Source organism: Ranitomeya variabilis, chromosome 4, assembly GCF_051348905.1.
Source record: "Ranitomeya variabilis isolate aRanVar5 chromosome 4, aRanVar5.hap1, whole genome shotgun sequence".
Classification (NCBI taxonomy): Eukaryota; Metazoa; Chordata; class Amphibia; order Anura; family Dendrobatidae; genus Ranitomeya; species Ranitomeya variabilis.
In genome coordinates, this window is record NC_135235.1 from 765,620,697 (window position 1) to 765,642,881 (window position 22,185).

General features: G+C 44.9%; 1 protein-coding gene across 1 annotated transcript in view; it reads right to left on the reverse strand.

Moving 5' to 3' along the window:
- LOC143768289 (gastrula zinc finger protein XlCGF66.1-like) overlaps positions 1-18,289 on the reverse strand; it is a 36,045-nt gene extending 17,756 nt beyond the window's left edge. Inside the window, exon 1 of the mRNA XM_077256983.1 lies at positions 18,252-18,289. The gene's annotated coding sequence lies outside the window, so the exon portion shown is untranslated. The remainder of the gene's footprint in view (positions 1-18,251) is intronic.
- Positions 18,290-22,185: the final 3,896 nt, after the last annotated feature.

Below are 22,185 nucleotides of genomic sequence, written 5' to 3' on the forward strand. Positions count from 1 at the left end.
CGGAGCGTCACGAGGAACGGGAAAGGCGCCGGAAGGTGAGAATAGCACAATTTTTAATTTTTTTATTATTTTTAACCTTAGATCTTTTTACTATTGATGCTGCATAGGCAGCATCGATAGTAAAAAGTTTGTCACACAAGGATAATAGCAGCATTAACAGACTGCGTTACACCGCGGTGTAACGCAGTCGATTTAACGGACTGCTACAATGCTATGTGGGTGGCGGGCGCTGACTGGGGGGTATGGAGGGGGCACTGAGTGCAGGGGAGTAGGGAGTGGCCATTTTGCGGCCAGACTGTGCCCGTCGCTGATTGGTCGTGGTCAGCTGGCTGCGACCAATCAGCGACTTGGGATTTCCGTGACAGACAGACAGAAAGACAGACAGACAGAAAGACGGAAGTGACCCTTAGACAATTATATAGTAGATGTATATGTATATTACATAGCAAATAGATAATGGCTGCACTCAAGTTTATTATGCTAAAGCAAGGAAATGTGCAATACATGAAATGTGAACAGCATAATGGCTTGTGAAATTTATGAAAAAACACATGAGATTTTTAGCACAAAATTTGGCCAAATGTTGTGAGCCCATTCACCAAACGTCAAGGTAATCTCAGATCGAATGGGTAACTAACCTGTCTGCCTAGTGTGAACACTTACCTATGGCTAATAAAATGGTAAAGCCTGTATTTATAGAGGAGGTTAGAACCAACTGTGTTTGGATGTAATTAAAATCACAGCATGGTGAAGGGCGGGGCGTTCAAGTCAGAAAAAGCAATACATAGTAAATATAGAAAAACTGACTGAACAGCCATCTAGTCTGAACTGGTGCATAACCAAAAAGTCTTACATAGCAAATAGATAATGGCTGCACTCAAGTTTATTGTGCTAAAGCAAGGAAATGTGCAATACATGAAATGTGAACAGCATAATGGCTTGTGAAATTTATGAAAAAACACATGAGATTTTTAGCACAAAATTTGGCCAAATGTTGTGAGCCCATTCACCAAACGTCAAGGTAATCTCAGATCGAATGGGTAACTAACCTGTCTGCCTAGTGTGAACACTTACCTATGGCTAATAAAATGGTAAAGCCTGTATTTATAGAGGAGGTTAGAACCAACTGTGTTTGGATGTAATTAAAATCACAGCATGGTGAAGGGCGGGGCGTTCAAGTCAGAAAAAGCAATACATTGACGTTTGGTGAATGGGCTCACAACATTTGGCCAAATTTTGTGCTAAAAATCTCATGTGTTTTTTCATAAATTTCACAAGCCATTATGCTGTTCACATTTCATGTATTGCACATTTCCTTGCTTTAGCACAATAAACTTGAGTGCAGCCATTATCTATTTGCTATGTAAGACTTTTTGGTTATGCACCAGTTCAGACTAGATGGCTGTTCAGTCAGTTTTTCTATATTTACTATGTATTGCTTTTTCTGACTTGAACGCCCCGCCCTTCACCATGCTGTGATTTTAATTACATCCAAACACAGTTGGTTCTAACCTCCTCTATAAATACAGGCTTTACCATTTTATTAGCCATAGGTAAGTGTTCACACTAGGCAGACAGGTTAGTTACCCATTCGATCTGAGATTACCTTGACGTTTGGTGAATGGGCTCACAACATTTGGCCAAATTTTGTGCTAAAAATCTCATGTGTTTTTTCATAAATTTCACAAGCCATTATGCTGTTCACATTTCATGTATTGCACATTTCCTTGCTTTAGCACAATAAACTTGAGTGCAGCCATTATCTATTTGCTATGTAAGACTTTTTGGTTATGCACCAGTTCAGACTAGATGGCTGTTCAGTCAGTTTTTCTATATTTACTATGTATTGCTTTTTCTGACTTGAACGCCCCGCCCTTCACCATGCTGTGATTTTAATTACATCCAAACACAGTTGGTTCTAACCTCCTCTATAAATACAGGCTTTACCATTTTATTAGCCATAGGTAAGTGTTCACACTAGGCAGACAGGTTAGTTACCCATTCGATCTGAGATTACCTTGACGTTTGGTGAATGGGCTCACAACATTTGGCCAAATTTTGTGCTAAAAATCTCATGTGTTTTTTCATAAATTTCACAAGCCATTATGCTGTTCACATTTCATGTATTGCACATTTCCTTGCTTTAGCACAATAAACTTGAGTGCAGCCATTATCTATTTGCTATGTAAGACTTTTTGGTTATGCACCAGTTCAGACTAGATGGCTGTTCAGTCAGTTTTTCTATATTTACTATGTATTGCTTTTTCTGACTTGAACGCCCCGCCCTTCACCATGCTGTGATTTTAATTACATCCAAACACAGTTGGTTCTAACCTCCTCTATAAATACAGGCTTTACCATTTTATTAGCCATAGGTAAGTGTTCACACTAGGCAGACAGGTTAGTTACCCATTCGATCTGAGATTACCTTGACGTTTGGTGAATGGGCTCACAACATTTGGCCAAATTTTGTGCTAAAAATCTCATGTGTTTTTTCATAAATTTCACAAGCCATTATGCTGTTCACATTTCATGTATTGCACATTTCCTTGCTTTAGCACAATAAACTTGAGTGCAGCCATTATCTATTTGCTATGTAAGACTTTTTGGTTATGCACCAGTTCAGACTAGATGGCTGTTCAGTCAGTTTTTCTATATTTACTATGTATATTACATAGATAGACAGATAGAAGAAAAGCCAGGAATTCACCAGGAGTGGTAGTGTAAAATCACCGCAGGAGCCGACAGGGGAGAAGACATGGATTACATACAGTAAATACAAATAGAATAGGTAGATATAAAGATGTCTGTGGCATATACAATTAGTACAGTGTGTGCAGCTTACTGTACATGAATTTAATTAATAAAAGATTATTTTTCTGAAAAAAATGGTGTGGGCTCCTGTATAATTTTCGTAACTAGAAGAGGGAAGCCAATGGCTGGGGGCCGATGTTTATAGCCTGGGAAGGGGGTAATACCCATGAACCTTCCCAGGCTATTAATATCAGCTCACAACTGTATACTTAGCCTTTAGTGGTATTTGTTGTCCTTTCTCATTCTCGGGTCCTCTACCAGAGACCTGGGAGCTTGAGGGTTTTGCATAGGTTCTCAGTTGTTCCCAGCATTGCGCTTTTCTGGACAGAGAGCTCAGATGTTGCTCATGGGATCTGTTATAGACATTCTTCCCACTAAGGGTCACTGCTCCAAGTGCTCCTATCACCACTGGAATTGAATCACTGTTGCCTTCACCTTCCACATCTTCTCCTGTTCTCCTTTGAGGCCCTGGTATTTCTCCAGCTTCTCATATTCCTTCTTTTTGATGTTGCTGTCACTTGGCACTGCCACATCTATTATCATTGCTGTCTTGTGATCCTTATCTACTATCACAATGTCTGGTTGGTTAGCCAACACCTGCTTATCCATCTGGATCTTGAAGTCCCACAGGATTTTAGCTCTTTCCTTCTCCACCACTTTTTCTGGGGTCTCCCACCTGAACTTAGGAGGAATTAGCCCATATGCTGTGCAGATGTTCCTGTATACAAATCCCGCTACTTGGTTGTGGCGTTCAGTATATGCTGTTCCTGCTTGCATTTTGGATCCTGCCACTATGTGTTGGATAGTTTCTAAGGTTTCTTAGCATAGTCTGCATCTTCGGTCTTGTCTTGTGTGGTAGATTCCTGCTTCTATGGATCTGGTACTTAGTGCTTGCTCTTGTGCCGCTATGATTAGTACCTCTGTGCTGTCTCAGAGTCCAGTTTTCTCCAGCCATTGCTAGGATTTCTCCATGTTAGCCACCTCCATTATCTGTCGATGCTACATGCCATGCAACAGCTTGTCTTGCCATGGCAGTTCCTGTTCCTGTTCTTCCTTCCAGATCTGTTGTTGTTGCTGCCTTAGGCTTTCTCTCAGCATCTCATCTTTTGGTGCCATTTTTCTGATGTACTCCTGGATACTCCTTGTTTCATCCGTGATGGTGGATTGGATGCTTATGAAGCCTCGACCACCCTCCTTTCTGTTGGTATACAATCTTTGTGTGTTAGACTTTGGGTGGAGACCACCATGCAATGTGAGGAGCTTTCGTGTTTTCACATCTGCAGCTTTCATCTCTTCTTTTGGCCAGCATATTATGCCAGCAGAGTATCTGATAACTGGCAGGGCATACGTATTTATGGCACCGATTTTATTCTTCCCATTGAGCTGGCTCTTCAGGATCTGTCTTACCCTTTGATGGTATTTGGATGTTGCTGCTTTCCTTGCCTCCTCATCATGGTTACCGTATCCTTGTGGGATGATGATGTACTTGTAGTATGTCTGTACATCTGCTATGCGCAATGCTGGTAATTCAACTCCATCAGTCTTGACTACCTTGCCTCTCTTTATTACAAACCGGCCACACTTCTCCGGTCCGAATCACAGCCCGATGTCTTCACTGTAGATCCTTGTCAGGTGGATCAGTGAATTGATGTCTCGTTCATTTTTCGCATAAAGCTTAATGTCATCCATGTAGAGGAGGTGGCTGATGGTGCTTCCACTCTTGAGCTTGTATCCATAGCCAGACTCTTTAATTATCTGACTGAGGGGGTTCAAGTGTAGCGCCCCCACTGCCGCAGGGCCGAGGGCTACCCGGTACCGGGCCTCTGAGTCTCTGCTCTGGGGTTGTCACGGTGGCTAGACCCGGTCCGTGACCCTGCTGAGGGGCGTACAATAATAGATGTGGATAGGTGATGGTGGTGGTGATGCCGTAGTGGTGCGGTGCAGTAAATAACGAGGACACCAGGTTGCAGTCTCTTTACCTCTTTACTGAAGATCTCTGGGTCCTCAGTCCGAAATCCGGATAACCAGGCTGCGCAAGTCCGGCCGGTCCAATGGCACCTCCAGAGTTCTCTTAACAGGTGGAAATCTGCGCCTTCCTGCTAGCGCTATGTGTTGTGGTCCTTCCCTGCTGTGCTTACGGAAAGTCCCCACAACTGTTGTGTCCGTTTCTTAAGTTCCCTCACAACTCGATTAGATGATGTTCTGCTAATCCTCCGTCCCTCCCTGATGTTACGGTTAGGACGGCACCCGTATGACGGGTAGGCTCGGAGCTCTTCCGGGACCCTAGAGTCGCCCCTCTCCACAGGTTGCCCCCCAAGACTGCATAGGTGATTTAGGTGAGACAGCCCGCCTTAGACTGACTGTCCTGCCGTTGGTTTAGAGTATTGCTTGAAGCTGAATATTGTAATACTCCCTCGGCGTTCCGGCCGCCGGTTGTGCGCCTCAGTAGGATGTTGCCTCGGTCTTACAGCACGACTCCTACTGGTATTCTCCTTGTTGCTTTGATCTCGTTTCTCACTCAGCACAATCTATCTCGCTTCCAATCCCTCCTTGGGTACCGCCGCTATACTGAGCAGGCACGGACCCGTTACGTTCGCTCAAGTTGCCAAGCCTCTGTCAGGATCCCACCCCTGACAGGGACCCTACCGAATCTTCTCCCACAACACCCTCTGCCACAAGGTGTTGCCTGGTTCCAACCCAGTCAGCTTTCTGATCTAACTTCCTGCCTGACCCCCAGTTTACCCACAATGGTGGGGAGTGGCCTAGTGAATAGAACCCTTAGCTCCCCCTGGTGGCCCGGCTGTGAAATGTATTGGTGTCTGTGATACCTGTCCAGATGAACTCCTTCAGTGCCATCAGACGTACTATAGCTCCCCATAGTGGCGGAACCACAGTACTGCAACGACCAGGACTCTGGGGCGCTGCACTCCCCCCGGTTAAATCCAGTACTCCGGGACTGGGAAGAAAACAACAATACAGGTTAGCAAAAAGACATACAATTTTGTGCAATAACAATAAGTATACTTGAACAGAGCTTCCCTTTATGGGAGGTGAGGACACTTGAACGTTACAAACATGGTTAAATATCATAGCAACATGCTATAAGTAACTTTTCTTACCCAACCGGGTATTCTACTTAGTACAAAGGTTCAAACAATAGTTTAACTTTGCCTTTAAGGACGTACACTCTGAATCCACTAAAGACCTTCTTATAATCACATTATAAGGCAATTTAACTTTTTCATTCTCCTACTTTAAATCTGCAGGACCGCCTGTCCTAACGGCACCAGACCTTCTGCCTCTCCTTTCTGTTACAGGACCGCCCCGTTCAGCCCGGGCCTACTGCCTTTTCAACTACTATACACAGTATAGAACATAACATTCCTTTCAGTTTTGGATCAATGAGCCATCTCTATACGGCTCCTAAGAGGACTCACTAACTAACCCCGTACGGGTTCACTGCCTGTCCCCATGTTTCTATCATCATTATTAAACATTTCTCACAATTAACTTGTTAAATACACATAACTTCTTCATATAAGCATCTTCATCATTTTCTTTTGTCAAGACATTATTACTTTCTGTCTTAAAGCAATATCACCCTTTAAGTGCAACAGGTGAACGTCCTCTTTAAAAGGTGACCAAGTCTCCATGAGGTAGCATATCTTCTCAAGCTACCAGTCCGTACTCAGCAAAGACTCCGGTGCGGTAACTTCACAAAGAGTCCTTCCTTAAGTAAAACCAGTAGGGAGCACCTTTAAGAAGGTGCAAACTATTTACAAAAAGTTTGTATCATGCACTGTTCATGATTGCGGCAGTTCTGAAAACTTGTGCAAAACTTGGAAAAAGCAAACAAAACAATAGGGATCCCGGGTCAACAGAGGGATCCCCTTAAGAGTTAACCCTTGACGGGTCTGGCAGCAAAAACAGTAGAACAGTAACTATTTACATTCTCATGGTATCGAGGTTTATTCTCCTAGTAAATCACAAGACATCAGTCGGAAGTGAACACCTTCCGACTGTGCAGGCTTCAATCCTGGATCAACGGCTGATGCCACACCAGTGTTGCTGGTGAATTTCCCGGGTGCAGTCAGACCACCTGATGCCTGAACCTGAAGGCGGACTCTAGCCGCCAGCTCAGTCGCTGCAATGAGACGTACGGTGGCAATATTGGTAAGATCTGTCACGTCTGGTTCCATCATGGTTGAAGTAACAGATGACACTCTCCCAAGTTCACAGCGGCGAACGTTCCGGGCATACCACCCGTATGCATTCCGATGACAGGTGTAAGTCACCTGATCCCCCTTTTGCAATGGATCACCATCTCGGCTGCAGCAGGGAGTCTTCACATTGCAACTAGTAACGAAGACGTCAGTTGGTAGCCCCGGTTCCTGTATGGAGCCCCATCCCCTCTTCGGGTGGAAGGCCAATACAGTTCCCCGCTTTACCACGTCCTTATTACCACATGCACGAGGTGATTGTTGTACTCTCGGTGGGTCAGTCAGCTCTGCCTCTTTTTGCCTTTTCCAATGTAGGATCAAGCACTGTTTGTATTGTTCCCAGGTAAGCACAGCAAGGGTGAACCCTTCCTCCCGAGCTCCATCTGGCCCAATCCGGGGGGTGTCCCACTGGAGAATCACCCCTTCTGGGCCCACGTCTATGGGTTCTCCCATCCTGGTTGGCAGCGGTGGTACCAGCTTCCCCATTGCGTCGGGGGGTAACACCACTAGCTCTGCTGAGAGGAGACGGCTTTTACTGGGGTGAGGGCCGGTCGCGGGAGCGGGATCGAGCGGGGGAGCAGGGGCGTCTTCCATACCTGCACCCGATGTGATTCCACCGATGTCGATCCGGTCCGTTGACGAGGACACTGGAATCGGCTGCAGCCCGGACCGCGGCTCTTCCTCTGCGGCCTCCGGATGCGACTCCGCTCCCCATGGCTCCTCCTCGGCTGGCTCCGATGTCGGGATAGGTGGGTTCAGCTCCCCTGTCGCCGGCTCCGAGGAGTTCAGATTCTCCTGCTGCGGTGGTTGAGGGTAAGTCGGGATTGCTCCTTCCTCTTTCAGGCACTTGCTGTTCATCATCGCTGTCTGATAGTCGGTGGCAATGCATGCACCTGGCTCCGCCATTTCTCTGGGGTCGAGCTTCTCCGTCACCCGCTTCCCGCCGTTGCAAATCAAGGGGTGGTCCCCTGCTTGGAGGCAGGTCTTCGCTTTGCAGCAAGAGGCGCAGGGGGCGGTCGCCGCTTCTGGCGCCACTTTGGTAGTCTCCTCCCATGGCACACCCTCCTTCTCCTTTGGTGTAGCAATGGCGGCGGTTTTTGGCGGGAACTTCTGGCGGCAAATGGCAATACACAATCCTCTCAATAAAGCACAGTCCAAGCACAATTAATCACAGTTCCAAGGCACACATGACCTGATTCTTCAGGCTTAAGTAGATCCTGTTCGTGACGCCAAGTTGTAGCGCCCCCACTGCCGCAGGGCCGAGGGCTACCCGGTACCGGGCCTCTGAGTCTCTGCTCTGGGGTTGTCACGGTGGCTAGACCCGGTCCGTGACCCTGCTGAGGGGCGTACAATAATAGATGTGGATAGGTGATGGTGGTGGTGATGCCGTAGTGGTGCGGTGCAGTAAATAACGAGGACACCAGGTTGCAGTCTCTTTACCTCTTTACTGAAGATCTCTGGGTCCTCAGTCCAAAATCCGGATAACCAGGCTGCGCAAGTCCGGCCGGTCCAATGGCACCTCCAGAGTTCTCTTAACAGGTGGAAATCTGCGCATCCTGCTAGCGCTATGTGTTGTGGTCCTTCCCTGCTGTGCTTACGGAAAGTCCCCACAACTGTTGTGTCCGTTTCTTAAGTTCCCTCACAACTCGATTAGATGATGTTCTGCTAATCCTCCGTCCCTCCCTGATGTTACGGTTAGGACGGCACCCGTATGACGGGTAGGCTCGGAGCTCTTCCGGGACCCTAGAGTCGCCCCTCTCCACAGGTTGCCCCCCAAGACTGCATAGGTGATTTAGGTGAGACAGCCCGCCTTAGACTGACTGTCCTGCCGTTGGTTTAGAGTATTGCTTGAAGCTGAATATTGTAATACTCCCTCGGCGTTCCGGCCGCCGGTTGTGCGCCTCAGTAGGATGTTGCCTCAGTCTTACAGCACGACCCCTACTGGTATTCTCCTTGTTGCTTTGATCTCGTTTCTCACTCAGCACAATCTATCTCGCTTCCAATCCCTCCTTGGGTACCGCCGCTATACTGAGCAGGCATGGACCCGTTACGTTCGCTCAAGTTGCCAAGCCTCTGTCAGGATCCCACCCCTGACAGGGACCCTACCGAATCTTCTCCCACAACACCCTCTGCCACAAGGTGTTGCCTGGTTCCAACCCAGTCAGCTTTCTGATCTAACTTCCTGCCTGACCCCCAGTTTACCCACAATGGTGGGGAGTGGCCTAGTGAATAGAACCCTTAGCTCCCCCTGGTGGCCCGGCTGTGAAATGTATTGGTGTCTGTGATACCTGTCCAGATGAACTCCTTCAGTGCCATCAGACGTACTATAGCTCCCCATAGTGGCGGAACCACAGTACTGCAACGACCAGGACTCTGGGGCGCTGCACAAGCCTATGCAGAACAGCAATGGGGACAGTGCACCACCTTGTTATATGCCGCATTTGGTGGTCACTTGTGCTAATTGTCTTGAGTTGACTTCCAATGCTGTTCTCCATAGCCCCAGTGATTTTCTAAGGAAGGTTCTTAGTTTCCTGTTGACATTGTACAGAACCAAGCATTCACAGATCCATGTGTGTGGCATTGAGTCATAGGCTTTCTTGTAGTCAATCCAGGCTGTGCTGAGATTGGTCTGTCTGGATCTTGGGTCTTGAGCGACTACTCTATCTACTAGGAGCTGGTGCTTAGAGCCTCTGGGGTCAGTCCCAATGCCTTTCTGAGCTAGATTCATGTACTGGTTCATATGGTTCTGTAGCTTGGTGGCTATGATGCCAGACAGAAGTTTCCATGTTTTTGTAAGGCAGGTTAATGGGCGGTATTTGGATGGAACTGTTCATTTGTGAGGATCCTTCATGATCAGCACTTTTCTTCCTTGTATTAGCCAAGACGGGTGGTGGCCTGCTTCTAGCATTTGGTTCATCTGCTTTACCATGCGTTCATGTACCGCTGTGAATTTCTATAGCCAGTAGGTAAGGATCATGTCTGGGCCATGTGCTGTCCAGCTCTTCATGTTCTTGACCCACTCTTGGATGTCTGCTTCTGTAATGGTGACAGGTTCTTGGTCTAAGTGGTTGCTGTGTTTCATTCTCCGATATTGCAGCCATATTTCACTGGTGTTGGGGTTTTTTACACTCTGGAACGTTCTTTGGAGGACAGGGCATTTATCTTCTTGTACAAAAAGCAGGGTGTGATTAATTAATTAAAAATTAACGTTTAATATATTCGTTTAAAATAGTATACCATAGAATGGTATTAATAAAAAAATACATATAGGACTCACAATATATCACATTCAAAACGGAATGCCAATTAGACCACAATACCACAAACCTCAAACTGTTGAGGATCTTATGACTAAACAAAAAAAAATTCCCTTGATAATTGAAGAGAACTATATGATTTCACATCAAAAATCTTTCAGCAAACCACAAAACAAATCATATACATTCTCCATATAAGATGCTGAGTAGAATGCAATAATACCTTTCAAATGGTCTCTGAATAGTGTGAAAAAAAGAGGGACAGTCTCACCCTATTCTTTTCAAAGGTAAGACAATGGCCGTTTTATATCTGGTGCTATGTCTGGGGAGATGGCACATTCTCATCCATACAAATACCCCATCGTTATATGTCACCGGTTCCCATAGAAACCCCAAATAAATAATATATGCTTCCCTACGCGTTTCGTTTTCTCATAGTCATCAGGGGAAGGTTCCTATATCCCTCCATTCATGTGGGAGATTTGTCCAAACACGGGGTGCTGCTGTGACGGTCTTACACGTCTCTTACCGGCTGCTGTTAAATAGCCTGCACGCTCATTTTTGTGTCTCATACTTAGGCGTCATTTCCTGTGCGTCCGCTGTGAGACGCACGGCTGAGCCGCACGCGTCATCTCTGGTGACGCGTGCCTGATGTTTCCATGACAGCACATAAATGAGCCGTAAATATCATTCATGGCCAAAGCATCTCTGTCAGTTCTGTGACTACCGTAGTCCTGCTAATAGAAGTGCAGTACTAGACCATGAATTCTCGTATCCCAGGGCTACACTATAAACTGAAAATGTATTAACCCCTTCTAGTCATAGCATCGCTAGCTTGAGCGTGCACAACTCTTCTATTGCTGGGGAACATTTTATATATATAAATGAGATTCTACCTAAACCTCCTTATAGGAAGGAGAATGTTTCGTCTCGGGCATGTGCTTGGTCCATCCAAAAGGAGAGAAAAAATACGTTATATATTATTCATCTATTGATCTTAACTTTTCTATAATGGCGGACTCGCAATCCTGGAACAAATGTACAGAAAAAATGTTACAACATTTTTTTAAAAATACTAAAAAATATATATATTTTTGAGGACACAGGAGAGATGTTAGGAAGGTGAAAATCGATTTCCCTAAATATACCCTTAGTAAGTGCCCAGAAAAAACAGTTGAGTGATAGTAAAATGTACGGGCCCACGCCTTCCTCTATCCATCTCCTAATTCTGATGACCTACCTAACAATGGAGGTTGGCACGTTAGGATAGAAAGTACGAAAGAGAAGGCGCCCCCATTCCTCGGTGGCTATCCCTATTGTTGGCCCTGAATATCCCTAATGTACAAAAGCAGTGAGAAGGAAGTATAGAGTTAGTGCCCGTAGTAATCGAGTCCATAAGTTCTTTCTATGCATCCTAGCATATGGCTAGCCAGGGGGTCCCTATAGGAAACAACTATATGTCAAGATCTTGTTCAAGCCTCTTGGTGTCTGCGTCTTGAGGCGGTAGATCCACTTAGTCTCACATTGTAGTATTAGTTGATCCCAATTTCCCCCTCTCCTAGGTGCATTGACTTTATCAATCCCCATGAATTTTAGGTTACGATTTTCTCCATTGTGTTCCTTATTAACATGTCTGGCCAGCGGTGTATCTCTTTTGAGGGCAATGTCCCTCAAATGTTCCCCCACTCTTCTCCTAAACTCACGTATCGTTTTACCTATGTATTCAAGGCAACAAGGGCATACCACCCTATAGATTACTCCCTTTGATTTACAATTTATAAAATGGTGTATCTGGTACTCTTTTTCTGTGATTTCACTTGTAAATTTTGATCCTACTGAGATCACCGGGCATGCCACACAACCACTACATTTATGGCATCCTTTTGGTCTGTTAGGGAGCCATGTTTCCTTTACAGGTGGAGAGTATTGACTATGTGTGAGCCTGTCACCAATAGACTTCCCTTTTTGGAAGGTGATTCTCTGGAAATCACCCACCATCTCTCCAATGTCCTCATCCATATGTAGTATGCCAGCTTATGCAAATTTGCTCCTGGGCTGGTGGGAGGAGACTATAATCTTTGGGGATTCATATGTGGAAGAACAGTCCAAGATATCTTTTTGGTCACGTTATATCGACGACGTGCTACTGATATGGAATGGGGATGTGGCAAGTTTAACCACCTTTGTGTCTAAACTAAATGAGAATCCATTGGGATTGTTCTTTACCTTTGAACATCATAAGGAGGAACTCCCCTTTTTAGATTTACATCTACAAAAAAGGTCGGATGGACATCTGTGCACGAAGACATATAGAAAACTGACTTCTACGAATGCCCTTCTCAGGTGGGACAGCCATCATCCGGTATCCCTGAAGAAGGGCATTCCAAAAGGCCAATATTTGAGAGTCAGACGGAACTGCTTCTCTATTGAGGAATATAAAATACAAGCAGATGACTTACGTAAGTGATTCCAGGCCAGAGGATATCCTGACGGCATTCTGAGAAAGGCGTATAATGAGGTCGCTAGGATGGATAGAAACAACTTGTTGGTACCAACTCCAAAAGACGAAGAGAGATCTGTTTGTAGATATGTCACTACATACAATAATGGGGCACAAAAAATTCGGTCAATTTTACAAAAACATTGGCCTATACTACATATGGATGAGGACATTGGAGAGATGGTGGGCGATTTCCCGAGAATCACCTTCCAAAAAGGGAAGTCTATTGGTGGTCCATTATAGAAAAGTTAAGATCAATAGATGAATAATATATAACGTATTTTTTCTCTCCTTTTGGATGGACCAAGCACATGCCCGAGACGAAACATTCTCCTTCCTATAAGGAGGTTTAGGTAGAATCTCATTTATATATATAAAATGTTCCCCAGCAATAGAAGAGTTGGGCATGCTCAAGCTAGCGATGCTATGACTAGAAGGGGTTAATACATTTTCAGTTTATAGTGTAGCCCTGGGATACGAGAATTCATGGTCTAGTACTGCACTTCTATTAGCAGGACTACGGTAGTCACAGAACTGACAGAGATGCTTCGGCCATGAATGATATTTATGGCTATTTATGTGCTGTCATGGAAACATCAGGCACGTGTCACCGGAGATGACGCGTGCGGCTCAGCCGTGCGTCTCACAGCGGACGCACAGGAAATGACGCCTAAGTATGAGACACAGAAATGAGCGGGCAAGCTATTTAACAGCAGCCGGTAAGAGATGTGTAAGACCGTCACAGCAGCACCCCGTGTTTGGACAAATCTCCCACATGAATGGAGGGATATAGGAACCTTCCCCTGATGACTATGAGAAAACGAAACGCGTAGGGAAACATATATTATTTATTTGGGGTTTCTATGGGAACCGGTGACATATAACGATGGGGTATTTGTATGGAAGAGAATGTGCTATCTCCCCTGACATAGCACCAGATATAAAACGGCCATTGTCTTACCTTTGAAAAGAATAGGGTGAGACTGTCCCTCTTATTTCACACCATTCAGAGACCATTTGAAAGGTATTATGGCATTCTACTCAGCATCTTATATGGAGAATGTATATGATTTGTTTTGTGGTTGGCTGAAAGATATTTGATGTGAAACCATATAGTTCTCTTCAATTATCAAGGGAATTTTTTTTTGTTTTGTCATAAGATCCTCAACAGTTTGAGGTTTGTGGTATTGTGGTCTAATTGGCATTACGTTTTGAATGTGATATATTGTGAGTCCTATACGTATTTTTTTATTAATACTATTCTATGGTATACTATTTTAAATGAAGATATTAAAAGTTAATGTTTAATTAATTAATCACACCCTGCTTTTTGTACAATATGATTTGATTGGTGATCACAGTTTTCCAAACATTTATCTTCTTGGCCTCAGCTTCTCTAATGTATCTCTCCCTAGTTTTGCTGTGTGCTGTGAGCCTTTGTTTAGCAGTCTCTTCAGTTGAGGTCAGGCCTTTGTACTTGTCCAGCTTGGTCTTATTCTTGATCTTTACACACTTCTGTATTTCTGATAGTTGGCTGATTCCCTTCGTGGCACCTTGATCTTTGTCTACAGTCTTCTTTTCCAAGGTAAGCACGCACTTCTGTTGTTCTTGCTGGTTATATAACCAAGCATTTCCATGATTGCTGAGGCAATAGCATAGATCACGTTATTAGTTTGAGTTTTGATGGTGGTAGGTATTGATGCAAGAGCTGATCTATTGGCATCCTCTAGCATACTGTCTGGTGGTGTTTCTTTGCTGAGCCTTGGCATTAGATCTCTGGTATTGATGGTATTTAGTTTATCTGAGATCTTCTGTTTCAGACCAGCTGCAGTGCTCTCTAGTTGCAGGGTTGGATCAAGATCTTCAGGGGGTTGCACATGTTGTTCTTCCAGGTGTTTATGTGGGCTGGATCTGCAGTGCAGTTGATCCATCTCAAGTTGTGATAATAGCTTTCTCTTTATGATATTGAAAAGTTGGGTGAATAGTTGTTTCTCAGTTAGTGGACATGCAGGTCTTGTATCCATCCAGAGCTTCCTCATACGCCTCATATATCCTCTCCCATTTGGTTTGCTGTTGTATGGTTTGGTCCAGTAGCCCATTTATGCTCAGACTGTCCTGGTTCCTCGACATCTGACGTGGACCTTGTTAATCCAGGTGATGTCCAAGCCGGCATGACTCTCTTTGCTCGTGACACTCTCATGTTTATTGTGGTAGGAACCATAGTGTTATGGACCACTACTGATACATGATGTCCAACAGCACAGAGCCAGGATTTGAACCTCAGTCTCCCACATTGGTGGCTGTGATTTTACTAAACACGGCACATGTATTGTCGGCTTCTATTATATCTTTTACCAAATATTACTGACTTTTTCCGATGCTAAGAAAAATGCTCGTGTTACCGATCATGAATCCGAATGTACCATATTCGTGCCGAATTTATGTTTGGTGATCGTTTTCAGAACATATTCGCTCATCTCTAATTATGGCCACCACAACCTGCTACACAAAATAAAAAAAACCACTCAATACGGAGGCATTTACAGTCCACCACAACCCCAGTGTAATGGCCCCTACCAGCCACATACAGTATTCAGCATGAAAGTCCCAACAGCTCTTCCGTAAATATGAATCCCCCACAATTCCTGATATTTGAAAAAAAAAACAAAACACACACACTACTCAGCCAACCCGGTCCCTGAGGAGCGCTGCTCTGGTCTGTGCGGTGTGAGTACTGAGGCTCCGTACTACAGGTGTGATGTAGTGACGTCATTGTGCCTGCAGTGTACGGAGTCTCAGACTCGGAAGTGAAGGCTGAATGGTGGATCAGGAGCTTTCCACTCCCTGATTCACTAATCTATTCAGTGGTATTATCGTCATGGGAGTGTGGATATCGCTGAAATTGTGATGATGGGAAGGAGAGGGTGACCAAAACCACACTCCACCGAGCCCTGTCAATTCATAGGCATCATAGCAACCAAGTGGGCTACCTTTATGGATGATACACTCCTGCCTATCCAACTATCGTATGGTAAATATCTCATAGATCCTGGGTTCATTAGTATCTGCACCAAGAATGAGGCTAAGTGAGTATTTATTAATTAACTGTCGTTGGTGGGAGGTAGTCAGTGAGGTGGACGGTACTATATTGTGCATGTATTGGGCAGTACTGTGGGAACATTAAAAGGTACGAGATTATACTGTGTGTGGTGGGATGGAGGTACTGTAGGAACATTATACTGTGTGTGGGTGTATGGCGGTACTATGAGAACATTATACTGTGTGTGGGGGGTATGGCGGTCGTGTGAAAATACCTTTTTTTACGAGAGATGCCAGTACTGTGGAAACATTATACTGTGAGCGGCATCATATACAGGTCCTTCTCAAAAAATTAGCATATAGTGTTAAATTTCATTATTTACCATAATGTAATGATTACAATTAAACTTTCATATATTATAGATTCATTATCCACCAACTGAAATTTGTCAGGTCTTTTATTGTTTTAATACTGATGATTTTGGCATACAACTCCTGATAACCCGAAAAACCTGTCTCAATAAATTAGCATATCAAGAAAAGGTTCTCTAAATGACCTATTACCCTAATCTTCTGAATCAACTAATTAACTCTAAACACATGCAAAAGATACCTGAGGCTTTTAAAAACTCCCTGCCTGGTTCATTACTCAAAACCCCCATCATGGGTAAGACTAGCGACCTGACAGATGTCAAGAAGGCCATCATTGACACCCTCAAGCAAGAGGGTAAGACCCAGAAAGAAATTTCTCAACAAATAGGCTGTTCCCAGAGTGCTGTATCAAGGCACCTCAATGGTAAGTCTGTTGGAAGGAAATAATGTGGCAGAAAACGCTGTACAACGAGAAGAGGTGACCGGAACCTGAGGAAGCAGTGGACTGAGTCTGGTGTGGAAACATCCAGAGCCACCGTGCACAGACGTGTGCAGGAAATGGGCTACAGGTGCCGCATTCCCCAGGTAAACAGCGGCAGAAGCGCCTGACCTGGGCTACAGAGAAGCAGCACTGGACTGTTGCTAAGTGGTCCCAAGTACTTTTTTCTGATGAAAGCAAATTTTGCATGTCATTCGGAAATCAAGGTGCCAGAGTCTGGAGGAAGACTGGGGAGAAGGAAATGCCAAAATGCCTGAAGTCCAGTGTCAAGTACCCACAGTCAGTGATGGTGTGGGGTGCCATGTCAGCTGCTGGTGTTGGTCCACTGTGTTTCATCAAGGGCAGGGTCAATGCAGCTAGCTATCAGGAGATTTTGGAGCACTTCATGCTTCCATCGGCTGAAATGCTTTATGGAGATGAAGATTTCATTTTTCAGCACGACCTGGCACCTGCTCACAGTGCCAAAACCACTGGTAAATGGTTTACTGACCATGGTATTACTGTGCTCAATTGGCCTGCCAACTCTCCTGACCTGAACCCCATAGAGAATCTGTGGGATATTGTGAAGAGAAAGTTGAGAGACGCAAGACCCAACACTCTGGATGAGCTTAAGGCCGTTATTGAAGCATCCTGGGCCTCCATAACATCTCAGCAGTGTCACAGGCTGATTGCCTCCATGCCACGCCGCATTGAAGCAGTCATTTCTGCCAAAGGATTCCCGACTAAGTATTGAGTGCATAACTGAACATTATTATTTGATGGTTTTTTTGTTTGGTATTAAAAAACACTTTTATTTGATTGGTCGGGTAAAATATGCTAATTTATTGAGACAGGTTTTTTGGGTTATCAGGAGTTGTATGCCAAAATCATCAGTATTAAAACAATAAAAGACCTGACAAATTTCAGTTGGTGGATAATGAATCTATAGTATATGAAAGTTTAATTGTAATCATTACATTATGGTAAATAATGAAATTTAACACTATATGCTAATTTTTTGAGAAGGACCTGTATATTACATAAGGGGTGTAAAAAGGAGAGTCATAAAAAAGACTCCTCAGGGCTGTGCTGCATTTGTACAGACTGCTATCTGCCGTCCAGACGGGACCATGTGACACCAATGGGAAGAGGGAGGGTTTCCGGAGGGAAGAGTCTAGAGGGTGCACCTGGTCAGGAGACCTTGATGGCGCAGTTACTGATATTATAAAGGCCGGAGCCCCAAAGGCAGAACAGATTTGGCGCCAAGCAAAGGAAAGGGGTGCGGGGAAGAATCTGAGGTACCAGCTCATGGTAAAGTGCCCGAGGCAGCTGGTTGTGGGGCAGAACCCTGCTTACAGGGCATAATGGGGGCATTACACTGTGTGGGGCCAAGAAAGGGGCCCTGTACTAGGAGAACACTCCGCTCCTCACTTCCTGTCCTCCATAGTTGGCTCGTATGTATCTATTACAGGAAACAGAACAACAACGTTATGGTTCTTATAAAGAGTCTCCTCCGTGCAGAAGGGGTTAATGTCCCCGGCTGCGCTCAGTACTGGGGAATCTCCACATACCTCCACCTGCAGAGCCGCACTCCACAGATATGGCTGCTCTGTGCGCACAGGACCTGTGATGAGGTCACAGGGGGAGGAGTCAAGGATCACGTGATCCGCAGTGAAGACGCTACATGGAGACTTCTCCTCAGTCAGTGACATTCCCGCCATTATTCGCCCTCACTACTGGCACAATCACCTCGCGCCGCCTTTTCTACACAATGTTCTGTGTGGAATGTAACGTGTGATTTCTCTGGAGACAAATAGACCCCACACATGAGGGGATTATCACCGGTTACCGGACGTCTAGTATATGGCGGCATATGATTGTGCTATCGCCTCCACACAGGAGCTAAAATGCCGAAATCTCGCTTATTTACCCCTTCCAGTGTCCGGCTAAGGGTCATATATGGCCATACCCCTCTCCAGTCGCTGTGGGGTTTGGTAATAGGATGGAGGGCGGCGTCCATGCTCGGACTTCAGAGAGAGTAATAAAATCACAGCTCACCTTCCCTATCCTTTACCTCTTACACCTGACCTGTTTAGCCAATTACTTGGAGATAAATGGTTTTACTGACTTAGGTCAGTCTCACAAGTCCAGATAATTTCGCTACCGGAGAAAACGATACTGGAGTTGTCCGTGTGCGCACGTATGCCATCCGTGTGTCATCCGTGTGCTGTCCGTGTGTTCGTGTTTATCATCCGTGTGTCATCCGTGTGCTGTCCATGTGTTCGTGTTTATCATCCGTGTGCTATCCGTGTGCATATGTATCACATACAAAGGTTTAGAGGTCCATATGAGGGGTTAAGGCATTAATTAAAGGCTTGGAAGTTGCAAAGGTGTGATCCATTAGTGATGATATTTTAAAACAGTTCCTAAAAAGTTTTGGACAATGACATATCATCTTAGGGGTGTGTGTTAGGACTCCTTAGGTGTCACAAATATGTCTACAGACAATGAGGCGTTGTTGTGGTTGGCATGGCTTGTATCACGTCGCTTTGGGGTTCGCCACCATATGCTTAATGAGGAACCACAGCTGCAAAAGAGGCTATGGGTTCACCCTCTACTGTTGCTTCGTGGGGCATATGGGTTTTTCAAAATTGTATAATGAACTTCGCAGATACCCGGTGAAGTTTGTTGCTTTTTGTCATCTTTCCATTCCTGGCTTTGACAACCTAGTTCATGTTTTGCGGCCTTACCTTTTCAGACAAGACACCTGCATGCGACTCAGCGTTTCTCCGGAGGAGCGTTTGCTCGTAACCTTGAGGTAAGATTTTTTGCCCAAACATGATATTGTGACCAATAACGTGCAAACCATCGTAGTGGGTTAAGTGTTTCAACCTCTAGTGAGTAATCCTCCAGTTCACTAGGTTATACAATGACCATAATCGTAACTGAAAAACCTGTCTTGGTTAACCATTGACATAGAAATCAGGCCTAACAGACAGTTTGGATATGTATTCTTACTAGCAAACAAATAGTAGGGCCCACAACCAAAATCATAACATGGACACTTTGTGAAATGTTCATTCTAAGTGACTCCTGTGTGGTGCATTAATGGGTGTGGGTTATATTTGAGCAAACATATTTTATGTTTATCTCTGCTGTATTACCTTCACTATGTTAACCTTTTTTTATTTAGCAGCATAATCAACAATTGATGGCGATTGTTTGACATCCAAACTATGGTTTTTTTAACAGATTCCTGGCTACTGGCCACTCATATTCTTCACTTCATTTTGAGTTCCTCCTTGGCACGTCAACCATATTGTGCACTCAACCTGTGATGTGAATTGGGACAAGCTAAAGAGCCGCCTCATGTCTCAGCCAAACACACAAGACTGGCTGCGGATTTCCCAGGGTTTCATGGAAGCCACTGAGTTCCCAAACTGCATTGGTGCCCTGGATGGTAAACACATTCGTGTCAAAAAGCCGCCAAACTCGGGTTCTCGTTATTTTAATTATAAAAAATATTTTTCCGTTGTGCTCCTGGCTGTAGCTGACAGCAACTACTGTTTTGTTGTTGCTGACATTGGGGCATATGGGAGTGCCTTTAATGCTCGCATCTTTAGACCTTCCAGATTAGCTCGGCGACTTGCTGACACTAATTTAAATCTGCCACAACCATGTGTGCTTCCTGGTGCGTCAGGCCCACCTGCACCATTTATCATGGTTGCTGATGAGGGTTTTGCGCTCTCAAGGCATGTTCTGAGACCATTTTCACATCGAGGTTTGGACAACCGGAGAAGAATTTTTAACACTCGACTGATGAAAGCCCGTCGATTGGTTGAGTGTGCTTTTGGAATCTTTACTTCAAGATGGCATACTTTTGAAACACAAATCCAAATGCATCCCTAAAATGTCCAGGCAGTCATAAAGGATAACCGTTCTTTTGCATAATTTCTGCCGATAACAAGAACCATCCTTGGATGATGTTGATGATGGGAGAGTGGTTAATGTGGCATTACCAGAGGATAGAGAGCATGCTCCCCGAGTAGCTTACTCTGCCCTTATAGTGAGGAATATTTTGCTGATTTTTTTCTAACACCTGAGGGTAGTGTGCAATGGCAAATGGAGGAGCACAACTAATGCTACACTTAAATATGTATTCTGTCCAAGAGTGTCTTTTTTATTTGTAAAATTTTAAGGTTCCTTTAATTTTAAATTGGTTAGGGACTCGCAAGGCAATGAGGACCCTTGACGTGGGTTGCGAGCTTACATTTATTGTGGGTAACTGATACATGGCCATCTCAAAGCCTCATTGCTACCCCTAACAAATAACTAATACCTCATTATAATGTGTTTACTGTGGGTGTCCTAAATATGCCATGTATTAAATTATGTATTTGGTCAGATACAGTAATTGTGGTCTAACAACAAATACCTAAGACCCTCACTGATTGACTGTGTTCCGTAAGGGGAGTGGGTCACCTTGTGATCATGTTGTTCAGACATACTGAACTTGAAGAGTATAATTTCACTGCCATTTGGCCATGGTCAATAGCTCAACGCAGTTGAGGCTGTGAGAAGGCGCAGCTTCAGTGACCTCACTGATAGTCTATGAAGCTGCGTGCACCACCACCATCTCCTCATTTACCATTATTTGCAATCGGATTAATATTACCACCATCCTGTTTGGAATTTGTGAATGGGCAAGATATGGCTGACTTAGTGTGACAACGGTGGAAAGGATTTTTTTTTTTTTTTGAGAATCATAATTACGCTCATATCAATTAATTATTGTTAAAATTACAAATGCATTGACAAATAAACAAGACATATTAATGCAGCGCCCCAGAGTCCTGGTCGTTGCAGTACTGTGGCTCCGCCACTAAGGGGAGCCATGGTACGTTCGATGGCACCGAAGGAGTTCCTCCAATCAGGTATCACAAACACCAATATGTTTCACAGCAGGGCCTCCGGGGGGGAGCTAAGGGTGCTATTCATTAGGCCACTCCCCACCATAGTGGGTAAACTGGGGGTCAGGCAGGAAGTTAGAGAGAGAACGCTGACGGGATTGAACGGAGCAACACCCTGTGGCAGGGGGTGTTGTGAAGGGAGAGACTGTAGGGTCTCTGCCAGGGGTGGGATCCTGGCAGAGGCTTGGCATTGAAAGAACGTAACGGGACCGTGCCTGCTCAGCATAGCGGCGGTGCCCAAGAAAGGACTAGAAGCGAGACAGATTGTGCTGAGTGAGAAACGAGATCAAGCAGAAGGAGAATACCAGCAGGGGTTTTGTTGAAAGAGGCAGCACCTTGCTGAGGCGCATTACCGGTGGCCGGAACGCCGAGGGAGTGGATTAGAATACAGCTTCAAGCCATACTCCAAACAGCGGCAGGACAGTCGGTCTCAGGCGGGCTGTCTACCACATATCACCTATGAAGTCTTGGGGGGCAATTGCGGGAGAGGGGCGACTCTAGGGTCCCGGAAGAACTCCAGGCCTACCTGACAAAC